We start from the raw sequence: 7,334 nt of genomic DNA, 5'->3' as shown, positions 1-7,334 counted from the left end.
GGCACGAAACCGGTAGGATCGCTTTGAACCGAGTTATACAGGTTTGAAGATTCATAATATTCAAACATTAATTCATTTCTGAAAGTGCTGTGAAACATAAAATAATGATTGATTTTGCTAGAATTAACTATCTAAAGCAAACGACCACTCTGAAGTTGATTTAAGGTCGTAAGCACACGTACTCACGCACTCGGCCCCTTGAGTTCGCTAAGGGAGGATGCGCTGACCTTGCGCTAGTCGCCAGTGACCAGTCCAGTTGCGACGCATTGAGGCGCCGGGGGAATCAAACTCGCACCTAAGGGGCCGCACCCTTGGTTGTGTGCAACTAACAAACCATCGTCTAGGTAAGAGGTCATCTAGAGCGTTGCCGTTGGGTTGTTATGTCCGACTCATCGGCATGTGGAACAATATTTTGTGCTTCGGGCACCATTTGTGATGAGGGCCCTTGTTATGAGGACACATGTTGCGGTTTAGAAGGTATGCCCGCCCTTCTATCGGAATTTGCACATAGTCCTGCACTCCACCCTGGGTGCTGGTGTATGCGTAATGCGCATACGAACCACTCCTATGGTCGTGAGCCGGGGCGATCACATAACGATTCCGATAAGTGTGTTACAGTAGGGAATTACATACAAATAATACTGATGAGCTCGAGTTGATACGGTGACGACCCGTTTCCGAGTTGATACGTGTGCTTACGACCTTAAATCAACTTCAGAGTGGTCGTTTGCTTTAGATAGTTAATTCTAGCAAAATCAATCATTATTTTACGTTTCACAGCACTTTCAGAAATGAATTAATGTTTGAATATTATGAATCTTCAAACCTGTATAACTCGGTTCAAAGCGATCCTACCGGTTTCGTGCCATACTAACTATTGCTTCAAATGGCTAGCTCTATCGATACATGCCACTTTTTTTTGTTGGCCGGCACTTTGAAAAAAGGCCCAAAATGGATGATCTCCTTTGCCCTCACATTTTTGGATGAAAGTTTGTAGCTAAAAGTATGAAACTTTCTGTTTAGGTTTGATTAGAAGTAGATAAAATAGTATTTCAGTGTTCTTGAAAAATCATGTAATGTGGGAATAAAGTAGGGACGGTAGTGTGAAAAGAAGATCTTTGGTTTTAAAAGCTAGATCCATGAGACTGAGTACGGGTGTATTAATAGAAATAAATTGTACCTTACGTGTTTAAGGGATTTTAGAAAAACATGCCCTAAACACCTTAAAGTAAAAATAGGGGAAGAAGTTTAACTGGTGTTTATTTCTTACTTTAACTCAGAAATTTTGTTAAATATTCCAGATCAAACATAGGCTGCTTCGTTTAATACTGTTTGATTTTTCCTCACGGCTACGTTTCCACCCTTGGCATTGTGGTCGTCATCTATCGTCTATATACTAGCTTCTTAGAAACAGTTAAAGAAGTATTATGTATGACTATTTCAAACACAACGAAGTTTATGAAATAAAAAGCATTTTGAATTTGAAGCAAAATAAAGATATGCCTCTCACAAACATCCAAAACATAGGTTAAGGTAAAATATTATTAGGCACGTTATATTAGAGGACGGAAATGCAAAATTTATAAAAAAACAAACCGTAGATTTGGTAAACATCAGTTTTCTAGCATTAAACTAAAATTGGTGACGAAAAATAGTCCCCAAGCTGGTCTAGGCCATAGGACTTATTCTAGGCATGGTGTACAAAGCGTATAACCCTTCTCTCTCATTCCCTTGCCCAGCTCGGGTGAATTCTGCATCTCTTCACCTTTACTTCAAAAACTAATCATTTTTATGCAAATTTCATCGAGCAACGCCATCTGTTTCATAGATGCTAGTTGCAGTGCATAAAAACTCACGCTCGAAAATATGGGGTACACATTGTTACTACTGAGCATGAGTATCATAGGTTCGGTTCCCACACCGACCAGATATTTGACCAGCCCACATTTACGACATTTAAAAATATTATTATGACTCTAATAAATGTTCAAAAAAAATATAGTATAAAAATGCAGAAACCAGCTAGGAACCGAAACCGGGTCGCTCGCGTGGGAGCGTGCATTACCCACTGAACCACCGATGATTCTTCTATAACTTTTAAAACATTCTACTACATAGAAACATTACCCGGATCGTCATTACCCGGTTCAAAATCATTATTATCAAAATAAAGAAATTGGATTATTAGGACCGATTAAGCTAGAAGAGATGACCAGATCTATATACAGGGTGTGGCGTAAATAATGGATAATCCTTTACCAGCGGATGGGCGACCACCCGACTGATCTAAAAAGTGCAAAAGTGTTAATAATTTAAGTTCTTTGTAATATTTTGACAATAATCGGTATTAATGCTGCATGTTATACTAATTTAGAATTCTAATAAAATTTAGAAATTATTTATGGCGTGGGCAGTAAAGCCACCATACATTTTTTTTTCACCACAAGTGCTCAAAGTTGCACAAATGTTGTGAAAGATTATAAAATTTAACTTTGAATGCATAATTTAAATAAAAAACAAGTAGTAATAACAAAACAAGATTATAGATTCAATAGCACATCTATTCAGGATTTATTTGCAAAAAACGGATTAAAAAAAGCCTTAAATTGTGATCACAGCATTAAAAAAAACGAGCGTAAATCGCTTTCTTAAAAAACACACAAAATGGCCAAAATCTCAAAAACTATGATACTTGCGCCAGAGATAAATTTTGATATTTAGATCAGTTGGGTGGTCGCCCATCCGCTGGTAAAGGATTATCCATTATTTACGCCACACCCTGTATAAGAAATCAAACATCTTGTTACATATTCTTTTAAGAAGGAAATTATCACTTTTTTAACACAGCGTACAATTAAAAGAGTTAGAGAAAAATCTAATGTTTTATCAAGAAAAGTACAGCTAGAGTAAAGCAGAACTAAAATGTGATTGTAAAGAATTAGTTTCAATTGATAAAATTACAAGTGTTTTACAAAAATATAAAAAAGAATCCCGGGGGGATGCATCGGCCGGGAATCGAACCCGGGCCGCCCGCATGGCAAGCGAGCATTCTACCATTGAACTACCGATGATTGTACTACACAATTTGAAACACTCGACTACGTAAAAGTTTCACCCGGATCAAAGTAATTATCCGGTTATAATACCTGGCACTCGTTTGACACATGACATTCAAAGTTAAACATAAACGGCAGCTCATTATGTTTACTGAGTTGTATTAGATTTAAAAAGTGTCAAGTATGTAAGCGCTAATAATACAAGTGTAGTACACACAGCGCTATCTGTGTACTGTACATGCAGTACATGTGAGTGCACGGTGCAGCGTGCAGCGAGCCACTTGTTACCTGTTTAGTACGCACCGCCACCGAGAGATGGCGCCCAAATGTCTGTGTTCTACTGACTACTACAATGTGCGTCATTATCAATCCGAACAATAACAAGAAATTATACAACATTTTCCTAATTCAAATTAAAAGCAAAAAATAAAAAGCAAACTTAACAAAACAGTGGCAGAATTGGTCTGCATCGGCCGGGAATCGAACCCGGGTCGCTCGCGTGGAAGGCGAGGGTTCTACCACTGAACCACCGATGCTTGTACTAGTTAATTCAAAACACTCGACCACATAAAAGTTGTAGCCGGTTCGCTATTATCCGGATTAAAAAAAATTAGCCGGGTATAATAACCTGTCACTCGCTTTGTTAATATAGGTCAGACAGATGTCTTCCTGGCATTGTCATAACTTCTATGATATTAATCACTTATATGTTCTATATTAAACAGCAAATATCAGATTATTTATGATCAAAGTTTAAACGAAATATAAAAATATCATGATAGTAAGTTATCTTGCAATATACGTATCGCATATCATACGCAGCGCACACCGTGTCGAGTGAGACAAAGATGCTTCCTTAATCCACGGGTTAGAGCTACGTTAACACGTCATTTTAAGAGAAACTACTGCAATTCCTAGAGAGAATAAATATAATACATCCATATACTTACTTTTTTATTACTTTTTTGTAGCACATTCAGCTAGAGACCCTACTGTGCGACCAAAAAGTAATAAAAAAGTAAGTATATGGATGTATTCATATTTGTTCCTACATGGATGTAACGATGTAGCGTGAACATTCAGCATTTGAAAGCAAGCAAATTGTTAGTAATGTGTATATTGTTTTGTGGAAGGATAATAATGTATGTATAACGATAGCTAAGACACGACGATGTCTCACGTTATACAAGTTTCATTTGAGGACCAAAGCTAACGAGTGCGAAAGTGCGGTAAAGTGTGATCAAGCAGCGCTATCTACGTGTTATATAGATCACTGTGACATATCATCACCGGTGCTTGTGTATACAAGTGTTACCCGGCTCAAAGTCATTCATGTTATAGAAACATTAAGAGAAACTGCATAAATAGAGGCGATCTAGCTTAAACAGGTGATAATGAATATCTTTGATAGCTATTGCGTAACAGGCGTGATGTGTTGTATGCATGTACAGTGTACATGTAACATGAGTTTTATCAGATTTATACAAATAATAGAAAACAAACATTGTGCATTTTTTTACTTAGAAAAATTATTATATAGACGAAAAAAGACAACTCGTTTATTGTCTTTATCAAATTAAAATTTGAAAAACGTTTTTAAAACAATGGCTCCGTTTGACAAAGTATACCGTATTGACAAAAAGGAAGCATACAAATTATCTTACCTTTTGTCGCTTTTAGACGCAACAATAACTAAGCCAAATAAGTAAAAAATCTTATGTTTTTCAAAATAAAAAGAAAAGAACTAAGGTGTCATTGTAAACAATTGGTTTGAATCGATTCAATAACGAGTGTGTTGTTTTAAAATATAGATCACTTAGCTTTACAAAAATACAAAAAAGAATCCTGGGGGGATACATCGGCCGGGAATCGAACCCGGGCCGCCCGCATGGCAAGCGAGCATTCTACCATTGAACTACCGATGCTTGTACTAGTTTATTCAAAATACTCTACCGCATAAAAGTTTTACCCGGCTCGCTATTACCCGGATCTAAGTAATTATCCGGTTATAATATCCTGTCACTCGCTTTGCTACGTAATTGACATTATCTCGCCGCATCTTTATTGCATTGTGACAACTTGCGTGATACTTAGACGTTCTGTATAAGGGAACGTAGTTCAACAATATATTTCTTCAAATATACTTTTACTATTCAACATACACTTTTATAAATAGTGTCGCAATAACACTTATATAAGGTTACTCAACGGACAATTCTGTGAGTGAGACATACTCTCAACAACCACGGTATACGGTTACCGTAACATTCAAAGTTAAACATAAACTGCTGCTCATTATGTTTACTGAGTTGTATTAGATTTAAAAAGTGTCAAGTATGTAAGAGCTAATAATACAAGTGTAGTACACACAGCGCTATCTGTGTACTGTACATGCAGTACATGTGAGTGCACGGTGCAGCGTGCAGCGAGCCACTTGTTACCTGTTTAGTACGCACCGCCACCGAGAGATGGCGCCCAAATGTATCTGTGTTCTACTGACTACTACTATGTGCTTCATTATCAATCCGAACAATAACAAGAAATTATACAACATTTTCCTAATTCAAATTAAAAGCAAAAAATAAAAAGCAAACTTAACAAAACAGTGGCAGAATTGGTCTGCATCGGCCGGGAATCGAACCCGGGTCGCTCGCGAGGGAGGCGAGGGTTTCAAACACAAACAATAAAGAAATAAAACCCGGCTCGATATTACCCGGATCTCATTAATTATTATTACAAGAGCATTCAAAGGAATTACATTAATTGACCGATTAAGCTAAAAGAGACGACCAAATGTGTATTTTAGTAATGAAACATCTCGTTACCTATTCTTTTAAGGAGGAAACTGATTATAGTACTCGATAGAAGGATAATCAAATTTGATCTAGAAACAATTTTGTTATTAAATGGACACTCTAAACTAGCCCCTATTTCGTGAAATGAAATGAATATTTATTCGCATCGAGACACGGTCACTAAAAGTAGATTGTTAAAAAAATGTTAGCGCTGCATATCTCGCCTTCAGTAGGCATACGAATATTTTGAGGGCAATATTATATCGTCTAAATTATAATTTTTAAATGACACTAAGCAGAATTGTAGACGATTATATGAGTTGAAGGACTGTATTGTTTTTGGTTTACCGTCTCGATGTAAGTTCGAGTGGCGTAACACTTTTTTGACACAGCTATAACTAAGAGCGGTTGAAATGTTTTATTACAAAAAATAAAATCTAGGAAAACTAGAATAAGATGTGATTGTAAAGAATTAGTTTCAATTGACACCGTTACAAGTATGTTGTTTTAAAATATAGAGCAAACCTTTACAAAAATAAAATAGGAGTTGAAAGAGGTAAGCTGCATCGGCCGGGAATCGAACCCGGGTCGCTCGCGTGGGAGGCGAGTGTTCTACCACTGAACCACCGATGCTTGTACAAGAACATTTCAAACAGTCGACTGTATAGAAGTTATACCTGGCTCGTCATTACCCGTTTCTAGTAAATATAATAATTGTCCGTATAGATAAAGTATTTATCCGGTTATACCCCTCATAACTGTATTCTTTGCTTTAGCCAACTGACACATAATAATATTAAGTTGTACGAATGTCTTCATAGGACACTACTTTTAATATATTATCCGTTTCAGTAGTGTCCGAACGAAATACGTTCGGAAAGAGATATTACTTTGAAAAATGATGTACTGTATTTATAAATATGTCTTCGTAATTGTTTCATGTTAATACACAGCGCTATCTGTGTATTTAGTCGTGGTTCATATTCAGTGGTCACAGTGCATGTGAGTGCAAGGTGCAACGTGGCATTTCCTCCCTGTTTAGTACGTACTACTGCCGCTAGATGGCGTAGCTATGTTACGAGACAATTCCGCTTTTCGAAAGTTAATGAATTGTAACAAAAGTTTGTTTTAAAATCTGGTATGTAACTATTTTGAAGAAGAATAATATATTTATGATTATAGAATTAATACATAAGCGATAGCTGATGTTTTTCATGATAATTTTTTGGTATTAAGCTAAGACGAACGTGAACTGATTATTATGAATTAGCTTCGAACGACACATTTAGAACTTGGATTTCGAAGAGGAAATTACTTGTACGTTATCTACAATATAACTTTAACCGTCGTTATTACTGATAACTATCGTCTCGTGTCAAAAAATATTTGACAATGGGCGAAGGTATAAAACGTTAAGAATGTAGAACTTCTATGATCTGCAGACTTATGCTAACGATGGCTAGTTTGATACTCCTACTTTTTT

The 7,334-nt window shown here is 36.5% G+C and overlaps 4 non-coding genes across 4 annotated transcripts; all 4 read right to left on the bottom strand.

Moving 5' to 3' along the window:
• Positions 1-3,000: 3,000 nt before the first annotated feature.
• On the bottom strand, positions 3,001-3,071 carry TRNAG-GCC (transfer RNA glycine (anticodon GCC)). Its single transcript has one exon. It is a non-coding gene; the product is annotated as a tRNA-Gly (tRNA).
• Positions 3,072-3,521: 450 nt separating this feature from the next.
• TRNAG-UCC (transfer RNA glycine (anticodon UCC)) lies at positions 3,522-3,592 on the bottom strand. The gene has a single exon. It is a non-coding gene; the product is annotated as a tRNA-Gly (tRNA).
• Positions 3,593-4,910: 1,318 nt separating this feature from the next.
• On the bottom strand, positions 4,911-4,981 carry TRNAG-GCC (transfer RNA glycine (anticodon GCC)). Its single transcript has one exon. It is a non-coding gene; the product is annotated as a tRNA-Gly (tRNA).
• Positions 4,982-6,413: 1,432 nt separating this feature from the next.
• On the bottom strand, positions 6,414-6,484 carry TRNAG-CCC (transfer RNA glycine (anticodon CCC)). Its single transcript has one exon. It is a non-coding gene; the product is annotated as a tRNA-Gly (tRNA).
• Between the last annotated feature and the right edge of the window lie 850 nt (positions 6,485-7,334).

This window comes from Anticarsia gemmatalis, chromosome Z, assembly GCF_050436995.1.
Source record: "Anticarsia gemmatalis isolate Benzon Research Colony breed Stoneville strain chromosome Z, ilAntGemm2 primary, whole genome shotgun sequence".
NCBI classification, from domain to species: domain Eukaryota; kingdom Metazoa; phylum Arthropoda; class Insecta; order Lepidoptera; family Erebidae; genus Anticarsia; species Anticarsia gemmatalis.
The sequence above is the reverse complement of the archived record's forward strand: the minus strand, read 5'-3'. Positions and strand labels throughout refer to the sequence as shown.